General features: G+C 35.7%; 1 non-coding gene across 1 annotated transcript; it reads left to right on the plus strand.

The window, feature by feature from the left end:
- The first annotated feature begins 208 nt into the window (after positions 1-208).
- LOC126934532 (U7 small nuclear RNA) lies at positions 209-267 on the plus strand. The gene has a single exon (XR_007718997.1). It is a non-coding gene; the product is annotated as a U7 small nuclear RNA (small nuclear RNA).
- Positions 268-12,307: the final 12,040 nt, after the last annotated feature.

Genomic DNA, 12,307 nt, shown 5'->3' on the forward strand with positions numbered 1-12,307 from the left:
GTGACTGAATGAAGAAAATGGAGTATATATACACAGTGGAATACTATTCAGCCACAAAAAAGGAAGAATAAGAAAATTCTATCATTTGCAACAATATGAATGAAGGTAGAGGACATTATATTAAGTTAAATAAGCCAGGCACATAAAGATAAATATTGCACAATCTCATGTAGACTCTAAAAGAGCCAAACTCATAAAAGTAGAGAGTAAGAGTTACAGCTCTTTTCAAATTTGTCTAGCAGATTTTCCATTTTTTCCCAGAACCACCCCCTCCCCAGCCACACCTGCAAAAAAGCAAATGACAACAATGATAATAAACACCTCTCAAAACAGAGAGTAAATCTGTAGTTACCAGAGGTTGAAGGATGGAAGGATTGAGGAAAAAAACCTTGACTCTGACACTTATTAGCTGAAAGAATTAAGACAAATTAAAGAGTTTTCGTCTTTAGTTTCATCATTTGTAAAACATAATTGACAAATATATATTCCAAAGTGTTATTGTAAGAATTAAATAAAATATACTACAAGAGTGGTTGACCTAAAGTAACCACCTAAATGGAAGCTGCTACTATCACCACTAATGCTCATTTCCTTTTCATGCCATTCTTTCATTGATAGAACAGATGGCTCATATCCGTGCCTTCTAATCCCTTCACCATCCAGTTTCTCCTTCTCAGCTTATTCTTTGTGTTCTCTGTGAAAATCACTTTCTCAAAGTTCACCACATGTCAAAAGTCCAGGCTCTAAGGCTAAACTTTGGGCATGGAGGAAGAAGTGGATGGATGGTTTAGAATCTGAAGCCATGTACTCTATTAATGGAAGAAGATGGGATGGATTCTCAGTCCGGCAGAGATGCCAGGTTAGAGAGTAGGAATCATCCACTGACTGCAGGATGGAATTGAATTGTTCTGAGTCTGAGAAGTCGATTACCTGTGATGACGGTCTGGGAAGTCCAGACAAAAACTCAAAGTCCAATACATGAAGTCAGGAGTTAGGGCAGAAAGAACAAAGATACAGCAGTGTGCTAGTGGATTAAAATAGATTCATGACAAATGACATCCCGAACACTACATTTTGCACAGAAAACTGTACACGTACATGTTTTGGCATATTTCTGTTGGGCTGGGAGCGTTTCCTTAAGGTAGCAGGACTGAGATGGATACAACCCTTTGTCTGTTCATGTGGGAAAAACTATCCTTTTCTGTGTTTTCTCGGTGGAAAGCTGTCTTTTATTCTAGGGTATACCTGGAAAATTACTTTCTACCTGGTGTATCCTTGGAATCCTCCTATCTCACAATGGCATAAGTTGAGGTAGGTCTATTCTGCCCTCCTCCTCCTCCTTCTTCCTCTTTATTGCTAGAGGGTACTATGGAGAGGGTAAGAGCATGACAGGTAACTTACAGGATAGATAAGTAGGATATTGTGTGTATGTTGTAGGTGTGTGGGGATAATGCACGTAGTGTTTATGTACATGTGTGAGAAGTTGCACATGGGGAGAGAAAAAAAACAGAAAATAAGATCTGTGATTTCTCATTTTAGTTCTTGGGATTAGTAAAAATCTGCTCCCCTAAGTTGGTTTGAAGGCAGCCTCACTTTATCACCTACCAGAATTATCCCCTACATTGTACGTTACTTACAATTCTTGGTTGTAAAATGAGATCGACCTAAAATAGTCATGTAGCATTTTAGTGTAAAGTCTAAGAATCTCGAGAGATCAGTAAGCAGTTTTGCAAATTCGGCAATTCTAATCCACTGTAATATTATTTCTTCCCATTAGGCAACATTTGCAATATGGTTCCTACTCGTTTTACAAACTTGACTGTCCTGAAGCAGCTGGAGGTCAAGGTTATACTATGGGACGGAATAAATAAATGAATCCAGGGTTGAAGCAAAGACACTGACTACTGTAAATGCCCTATAAGCGCAGGCCATGTGAGATGGTATGGTATAAAAGAAGGTCCTGTAAATGAAGATGGGCTTCTCAGCTCAGAGTGGTTACCTCACTGAAATTATGGAGTTAAGGAGACATCAGAAAGATGGAACATGCTATCGATATAGAATAAACAACAATGGAAAAATTTACTGCAGTGTGAGTGAGTGGAGTGCAGACTCTAGAGAAAGCACTCAGACACTGAGTTATAGAGTTATGGCTATGTTTTCTCTGCTTGAAAGGTTGGTATGTGATGTTTCCTATAGCCCCAAGTTTTTTCCTTGGTCAAATCCTTCTTGCAATATTAACTCAAAGATTTTATAAAAGTATAGCAGATTTAAAATAAATGAGACCCTAACCAAGGTGACTATGCAACGGATAAGCACCTTTACCTCCTTGTCAACATGACTTATTGAGTAATCAGTAACTGATATTGATGATATTCAGCTGCCCTAAGACAGCTGCATAAGACTATGCACCAGTAGGATGCCCTTGAGGAGATACGTGACTAGCAAGGTAGAGAAGCTGAAAAGACCCCAGAATTTAAATCTTCCCAGAGTGAGGTGGTCCATAGCTGCTCAGTCTTTTCTCTCATGCCCATTGTGGGGCCTGAATGTGGAGGAATTTTTGGACTTCAGAAGTTGTGCTTTTAAGTGAAACCGAGTTGCCCTGCATGTTGTGTTGTGGTCCTACATGTATCCTTTCTGAAAGCTAAATAAAGTTGGCTCTGGGTATAGCTCTTTCTGTCTTGTGAGTTTGATTGTTACCCTGAACTCCAGACCGCTGCTGCTGTTCAAGCTGAGAGCTTCAGATGCCATGATTCTTTTTGACTAGGAATTGGTTGTTAAAGCCTTTGGACTCTGTAAAGTATCAATGACCTTTCTTGTAATGCCTTTGTCAGTTCTAGTTTGCATTCCTCTTGATATTTTTGCAGCATATTGAACTTAACCACCCTTCTCCTTGGGTCTCTTTTCTCCTTCAATTCTACGACATCGTTCTTGATCTTCTTTTATAAAGATGACACCACCTCTGTTGAGTATGCCTCCTCTTTCAGTATTCTGAGGAGTAATCTTCTGTGTCTTTTTACCTCCTGGCTGCCAAAGACAGATGACCCATCCTCAATGCTTGTGTAAGTTTTTTATTGTTGTGTAACAAATTACCACAACTTAGCAGCATAAAACAACACTCATTTATTATCACACAGTTTCCATAATTCAGGAGTCTGGGAACAGCATAACTGTGTATTCTCACAAAGTTGAAAGAAGATGGATATACTAATTACCCTGATTTGATCAGAATGCAAGGTATACACATATAATAACGTTGCTCTGTATCCCATAAATATATACAATTTCTCTGTGTCAATGAAAAATGGGGAAAAAAACAATAACAAGCTTGTCACGGTGGCTAGCACCCGTAATCCCAGCACTTTGGGAGGCCGAGGTGGGCAGATCACTTGAGGTCAGGAGTTCAAGACCCACCTAGTCAACATGATGAAACCATGTCTCTAACAAAAATACAAAAATTAGCTGGGTGTGGTGGTGCATGCCTGTAATCCCAGCTACTCAGGAGGCTGAGACAGGAGAATCCCTTGAACCCAGAGGGTGGAGGTTGCAGTGAGCCTAGATCATGCCACTGCACTTCAGCCTGGGTGACAGAGCAAGAATCCATTGCAAGAATAAAAATAAAAATAAAAACAAATTGTCAGCCAGGGCTGCAATCTCATCTGACTCTTGGCATCCTCTTCCATGTTCTCTCAGGTTGTTGGCAGAATTCATTTTCTTGTGGCTATAGCATGCATGGAACTTCAGAGCCAGGAGGAGAGAGGGAATCTCTGCAGCTGAGTCTTTCACGTCTAGATTATTTTTTAAAGGGCTCAACTGATTAAGTCAGGCCGACATAGGATAATTTCCCTTTTGACTGAAGTCAAGTGATTAGGCATCTTAATTAAATCTGAAAAATTCCTTCATCTTTGCCATATTCTACTGGTTAGAAGTAAGCTATAATTTATAAATATACTAAAAACCTTTGACTTGTACACCTTAAATGTATAAACTATGTGGTTCATGAATGATATCTCAATAGAGTTGTTTAAAAAAGTAAAGTTTAGGTCTGGCACGGTCGCTCACGCCTGTAATCCCAGCACTTTGGGAGGCTGAGGCAGGTGGATCAGGAGGTCAGGAGACAAGACACTATCCTGGCTAACACGGTGAAACCCCATCTCTACTAAAAATACAAAAAATTAGCCAGGTGTGGTGGCGGGCGCCTGTAGTCCCAGGTACTCGGGAGGCTGAGGCAGCAGAATGGCATGAACCCGGGAGACAGAGTTTGCAGTGAGCCGAGATTGTGCTTCGCACTCTAGCCTGGGCAACAAAGTGAGACTCCGTCTCAAAAAAAAAAAAATAAATCAAATAAAGTTTTGAGACATGGAAAGAAATAGAATCAAGTTACAAATCATACCCACATTCAAGGGTAGGGAATACTAGGGGGCAGGAATTACAAGGTTGTATTAGAATTCTATCTGCAACAATACTAAAAGTACCATCTCTATGCTTGACATTTCCACTGAGCCCAAGGACCATATTTCCAAACACTAGATTATGGTTTCAAATAGTGCCTACTTGGCAGCTCTTGTTACAGTATTTCTCAATTTTCAATGAAGTGTCTATGCATTATATATATATATATATATATATATATATATATATATATAAGCTTACATTAACAAATCCAAAAGAGAAGAATAACAGTAATAGAAGAATTTCCTCCAAGTACAAGGCTGCTAGAGTTGGCTTGGTGAATTGGCGAATACAAATATTAATATTCACTTGATTGGGGAGGGAGGGGACAAGAAAAACAGTAGATGTGCTGTCACGAAGAAAGGTAGAATATACTTTTGCCACTCCCATATTCATATCCTGACTATGGACCCAAAGCTTATGACAACCAAGTACTTGGAAACTGTTCTTAAATACCTAAGTTCTGCTTTTGGTGTTGCCAATGTACACTATTGCCTTTTTTTTTTTTTTTTTTTTTTTTTTACATTTATTCAGAAAATCAGGGCAAGACTTTCGCTTTCAGTATATCCTGAAAGTAATTGTATGTGAGTAAAATTTGTTAGAAACAGAAGGAAAAAGCAAGAATTATAGTAAATTCTACTGAACTAGCTCAAAATAACAGACCTACGGAACTAGCTCAAAATAATAGATTGAGCATCCAGGACCATAACTGTTTATATCTTGTCAGTTTGGATGAGAATTTCTCTGATATATACAACCAGGTGCATGAGTGCTAGGATATCTATTCTTAATTTTACTAAATATTGCTGACTGTTTTCCACAACAACTATGCTAGTTACACCCCTATCAACACTCAGTGAAGTTTCTCATTTCCTCTATTTTTCACTAAAATTTGCTGATACCCCACTTTTAGATTTTTATTAGTCAAATGGGTCTAACCTGGTATCTCATTGCTTTTAATTTTCTTCTCTCTGATTCCTAAGGCATATGTGGAAATCATGATAACCATTTAGACTTTTCCTCCTATGATATGCTTATTTATTTTTTTACTCATGTTTATTTTGAGTTTCCTGCTTTTTGTAGTTAATTTTTATAAGTTTGTGATATATTCTAGATTAGGTCTGTTTCATAGAGCTCTCTGTGATTATGGAAATGTTCTATATCAAAACTCTTTAACATGGTCCCCCCCCAGCCATCTGGCTAGGGAGTACTTAAAATATGGTTAGTACAATTGAGAGACTGAAATCTAATTCTATGTAATTGATTTAAATTCAAATGTAAATAACCATATGTGACCAGTGACTACGTATTGAACAGGTTAGTTCCAGGTGATACTCTTGTTAGCTTTAGGGATTGCAAATATCTTCTTCCAATCTCGTATCTCTATTGCTTTTGTTTAGAGTTGTAATTTGTTTAATATAACCTCTAAATTTAAAGTAATGAAATCCATAACATTTTATTGTCTAGCTTGTTAGGTTTTTTTCTTTGTATGAAGACATTAAAGACATTTCCCATCCTTAAATCCAATAATGTTTTCTTTATTTATGCTTTAGTTTTTATTATATCTTTTCTTCTGATTTCTTTGGGTTGAATTTTCTTCTCTTTTTCTTTTTTCGTTAAAGTGAAATGTTAGGTTATTAATTTTATATTTTTCTTGTTTTTAAATATAGGCATTTATAGCTATAAATTATCTTCTAAGTACTGCTTTGGCTGCATCCCATAACTTTCAGTATGCTGTATTTTCATTTTTACTAATCTCCAAGTATTTAATCATTTAAGCAATTTCTTTTATGATCCATTATTTAAAAGTGTGCTGTGTAATTTCCACATCTTTGTTAATTTTCTTTTGTGATTGATTTCTAATTTTATTTTTGATCAGACAGCATACTTTTTGGAAAGTTTAATCATTATAAAGTTTTATTGAGGTCTGTTCTATGGCCTATATATGGCTTAAGTTGAGTAATGTTCCAAGTGCATTGGGAAGAATGTATAGTAGTCTGCCTAACCACAGTTTCACTCTATGAAGTTTCAGTTACCTGTGATGCAGTATGATATTTAGAGAGACAGAGAGAGCGAGAGAGAGAGAGCATATTTATATAACTTTTACTACAATATATTGTTATAATTGTTCTATTTTATTAGTCATTATTGATAATCTTTTACTGTGCCTAATTTATAAATTAAACTTCATCATAGGCATGTACCTATAGGAGAAAAACACAGTATATATAAGGTCCAGTACTATTATCAGTTTCAGGCAACCACTGGGAGTCTCGAGACACATCCTCTCCATATAAAGGGGACTACTGCATATTTTGTAGTTTTGGGGTAGAATGTTTTACATCTATCTATGAGGTTTATATTAATAGTTCATTTATAATGTTGTTCAACTTTTCCATATCTTTGCTGATCTTCTGCCAGTTATTCTATCTATTACTGAAAGTGAAGTACTGAGTTCTCCAACTATTGTTATTCAGCTGTCTATTTCTTCTTTCAGTTCTGTGAGTTTTTCCTTAGGCATTTTTGGACTGTTTTGCTAGGTGGATATACGTTTATAATTTTCATGTCTTAAATAATAAACTATTTTATTATTGTAAGATGTTCTTTTTTGCCTCTAGTAACAATTTGTCTTAAAGTATATTTTGTCTGATGTTGTTATAGCCACTCCATGACTATTTGGGTACTATTGAATCATATATCTTTTTTCCTAGCATTTTTAGTTTTAACCTGTTTGTGTCTCTGAATTTGAAGTTTTTCTCTTGTGGACAGCATATAACATATACTTGGAATCTGTTTCTTTTTAATTCTTTTAAATTTAATTTTTATTTAATTTAAAAGGTATATACTTAATAAATATATTCCTTTTCCTTTGAATAAAGTGTCATTTTAATTTACTTTTAACTTAATTACAGATAGGTAGTAATTATGTCTGATGTTTTACTTGTTTTCTATGACTTACATCTGGGTTTTTTTTTTTTTTTTTAGTTTTTTTATTTTATCATTACTGACTTGTTTTCTGTTAGATTATTTTCTAGCATATCATTTTAATTTCCCTGTGCTTCATTTTAACATTTGTTCTTGAACTGTTTTCTTAGTGATTTCTCTAGGGATTATAATTAACATCTAACTTAAAGCAATGTAGTTTAGGCTAATAACAACTTAATTTATAATAAATAGTATACAAATATTTGCTCCGACATAACTCTTTCTCATGGTACGTTTGTGCTATTTTCATACAAAATACGTCTTTATGTGTTATAAGCCCTTCCACATAATTGACAATTCTTGAGTTGTGTAGCAGTCTCATATTGAATAGGAGAAGAAAAGTGTTTTAAACAAAAATATATTCATATTATTTTTATTTTTGCTTTTAATGGTATTCAGTTTTTCTTTTTAAAATTAAAAACACATTTGTGGGTATATTGCAAGTGTATATATTTATGGGGTACATGAGATGTTTTGATATGGTCGTACATACAGTATGAAATAAGCACATTATGGGGAATGGCATATCATCCTCGGAATATTCATTATTCATTATAAGGATTCAAATTACTGTTTAGTGACCTTTCATATTAGCCCTAGGGATCTTCTTCAATATTTTTTATACTGCTAGTGGCAAATTCTCTCAGTTTTTATCTGTGTCTTAATTTCTCTATTATTTTTGAAAAATAGTTTTGCTAAACACAGAAGAAGTCTTAGTTGATAGTGTTTTCCTTTTCATGGTTTCTGCTGAGAAGTCTTTTGTTAATTTCACAGAGTATTGATTACACATGAGGAGTCGCTTTTCTCATGCTGCTTTCAAGGGTCTTCATCTTTCAACAGTTTGACTATGATGTGTCTCAGTGTGGATCTCCTTAGTTTATTCTACTTGGTGTTCACTGAATGAATTGGATGTGTAGATTAATGTTTGTCATAAAATTTGGTAAGTTTTTGACCATTACGTCTTCAAATATTTGTATACCCCTTTTTCTCTTACCCCTCATTCTGGCACTCTGAATATGGGTAAAATAGTGTGCCTGATGTGGTTCTACAGATTTCTGAAGCTCTACTTATTTATTTTTCTTATATTTTCTTTTTGACCTTCAGACTGGATAATCTCAATTGATCTGTCTTCAAGTTAACTGATTTTTTTCTTTTCAACAGTTCACATCTGCTGCTGACCTGCTCTAGTGAGTGTTTTCATTTCAGTTATTGTACTTTTAAACTTTCCAAATGATTATTTCAAATAATTTCTAAGTCTTTATTGATATTCTCTATACAGTAGGTATGACAGGAAAATACATCTTTGAACCCCCAAATCACTAAGCCAAAGGGAAAAGTCAAGCTGGGAGCTGCTTAGGGACAACCTGCCTCCCATTCTATTCCTAAAACCAATAGCTACTAAGATAAAAAAAGAAACTACATACCTCCCTCACAAGGAATTTCCTTGTAGACAAAGGACAGTCAGAACTCAAAGTCATCCCTCTGCTCACTGAGATAAATGCATATCTGACTGCCTCCTTAAGAAAGGCTAATCAGAAACTCAAAAGAACGCAACCATTTGTCTCTTATCTATTTATGACCTGGAAGCCCCCTCCCTGCTTTGAGTTGTCCTGCCTTTCTGGACCAAACCAATGTACATCTTACATATCTTGATTGATGTCTCACATCTCCCTAAAGTGTATAAAACCAAGCTGTGCCCCAACCACCTTGGGCACATGTCTTGAGGACCTCCTGAGGCTGTGCCATGGGTACACATCCTTAACTTTGGCAAAATAAACTCCTTAAGTTGACTGAGACCTGTCTCAGGTATTTGGGGGTTCACATAGGGAATAATTCTCATCCCTTTCTTTACTTCTTTACGCAAGTTTTTCTTTAGTTATTTGAATATATTTCTAATAGTGAATGTCAGTTCTTTACCTAGTAAGTCTGACACCTAGACTTTCTCAGGGACAGTTTCTACTGACTTTTTTCATATGTATAGGCCTGTTTTCTTGTTTCTTTGAGTGTCTCATCTTTATTACTGAAAATTGGACATTTAAAATGATGTAATTTTTAAATTATAGAAAGAAGATGATCACCCCCACACACCTGGGCTTGTTGTTGCTGTTGTTTGTTTATTGACTTATCTGGACTACTATGTAAAGTTTGTATTTTTTGTTGTGTGTGGTCTATGAAATTTCTATTTGGTTACCTTCTTGGTCAGTTAATGATTGATTAGAGATAATCTTAAATGCTTTGAACCAATGTGTGCTGGGTACATTTCAGTGCTTTGGTAGGAGTTTAAAACTCTGCCTCAAACTTCTCTTTTTACTGTCTACAGCCTTAAGGTCTGACAACAATGAGAGTTTACTGTCTCCTCAAATCTTACCTGATATAGGCCATGAGCACAGCCCTGCATACGTGAATTACTTCTAATTCCCAGGAATATGTGAAAGCTTTGCAAAGTTTCCTATGGATATCTTACTTTTCAGTGCTTTAAAAAAAAATCAGCCTCTTATCCTCAACTGGCAATGCTGCATCAGGCAGCTGTAATGTTAATCAGTTGTCATTATTTTTCTTCTATAAATGCCCTTCTAATATGGCTGTTTGCACTAAGCAAGCTCTGAGTCTGGTCAGATAAAGACAAATCTTGAAAATGAAGTTTTCAATGAGCTGTCATAAATAGTGAACATTCTTTGGGAATGAGGCATGTGATGGATGTGATGAGCTAAAAATCAGTTCTACCTCTTCCAATGGCTAGTAGTCTACCATAGTTGCAAGAATGTTGGTTTTCAAGGTCACTACAGAGCTGGAAACAGAGATGAAATTTGCACATGCTAAACCATCACAAAGCTTATTGTTTTTACAAGATTCAACTTTTTTTTTCTTTTTTTAACTAAACACTTCTCAGATCGTGGCAAGCTTTTGCATACTTTCCAGAATTTTTAAAAATTTGACTTTGAAGGCTTTTTTAAAGATTTTTTGGGGCCAATATCCCTGTTATTGTTGTGGAAGGATAGGTTTTCAGAGGTCTTTGTACTTCCATTCCAATAGTTGAATCTGATTCTTATGTTTTTCTTTAGAAAGTTTTCTAGTGCCATTCAGATGTGTCTAGGCTACTTCTCAATTCTTGTAATTAACATTATTATTGTAGTCATGTAGTGCAGCTACCATCCAGTCTCCAGGAGCTGTGATTCCCTGTATTGTCCTCATACTGGCAGCATCAAAAGTAACTAAAAATTTGTTTAAATGGAAAGTCTCAGGACCCAAGCCAGACCTATTGAATAAAAACTCAGGTGGTTTGACACTGTAGACTATAGGCATGAGTAATTTTTGAAGTTTGTCTGAACTTGGAAAGGATTTGGAAGTAATATAAATTTGAAAAATCATGCTTTATAAGGCAGGTGGTTCACGTGAAGAATATCTGACGTTGGGAGTCGAAGGTTATTGCTAGGAAAAGGCGTACAGCCAAATCAGAGTTTACTATGGCTCACCCATATCCCGTTGTGACTAGTTTCTAGTTACAGGCCTGCTTATTTCCCAAATCTCCTATACAATTATAGCAATTGCAGTACAGTTTTACTCTTCCCCACCTCTTCTCTCTTAACCTTATTTTCATAAAATATAGAGAATTACCTTTCTATCATTAATTTGGATAAAAGACTGAGATTTAGAGCCAAGAGAATTTTAACTAGAAGCTTTCTGGTTCTTTAGTTAGCTCTAAGGGCATTACATACCCACTCGTCCATCTATTTATTCATTCATTTATTCATTTGTTCCACAAGTTCTTGTTGAATGAAAAGATGTGGAATTCTGGACCTAGATCCAAAGGGAGATGAAGGTATTAGGAAGATACTTGAAGTCTGGGAAACATAATGAGACACCGTCTCTACAAGAAATTATAAAAAAAAAAAAAAAAAAAAAAAAAACCCAAAAAAAAAAAAACCAGACTGGTGGCACTTGTTGTCCTAGTTACTCAGGAGACTGAGGTGGAAGGAGCTTGAGCCCAGGAATTTGAGGTTAGAGTGAGCTATGATCATGCCACTGCACTCCAGACTGGACAACAAAGTGAGACCTTGTCTCTAAAAAAACAGAAAATGAAAATGAAAAAATTTAACAAACGGACTTGAGAGCCAGTTGCACAGAGATGAACACGAAAGACTGAAGACTTCGCTGCAAAAGAGAAGGAAAATAAAAAGGTATAAAGAATGAATCTTGAGGAATGCTCAGAGTTGAAAGGATAAGGGAAAAAGCTATTATTTAAAAACAAAAGCCCACTTGGTGGTTAATGGGATCTTTCTTGTTAAAGATACACCCTGCAGAGGTGAGAAAATTTGACTTCCTCAAAGAATATTGATTTTCTCAAAATGTTGTCCTTGGCTGGAAAGGAAAGGGTGGGTATGTGAAGAGAAGGTGATTAGGGGTACCAAAATACAGTTAGATAGAAGAAATACACTCTAGCATTTGACAGTACAGTAGGGAAATTATAGTTAATGATAGCTTTTTGTATATTCTAAAATAGTTAGATGAGAATTATAATGTTTCCAATACGAAGAAAAGATAAATGTTTGAGGCAATAAATACTCCAATTACCCTGACATAATCATTATACATTGTATATATGTATCAAAATATCACACGTATCCCAAAATAGTACAACTCTAATATATCAATAAAAATGTGTGGTCCCTGGACCAGCAGTGTCAGCATATCTGGGAACCCGTTAGAAATACAAAGCCTCACCCAGCCTACTAGATCAGAAATCTGGGAGTGAGTCCCAGAAATCTGTTTTTTTGACAAGCTTTCCTGGTGATTGTGATATACACTTAAGCTTGAGAACCACTGCTTTAACAAATTACATCCCATGGTCTACAGAGGTAATCCACGGGGATTC

The sequence above is a fragment of the Macaca thibetana genome, chromosome 13 (assembly GCF_024542745.1).
Source record: "Macaca thibetana thibetana isolate TM-01 chromosome 13, ASM2454274v1, whole genome shotgun sequence".
Lineage (NCBI taxonomy): Eukaryota > Metazoa > Chordata > Mammalia > Primates > Cercopithecidae > Macaca > Macaca thibetana.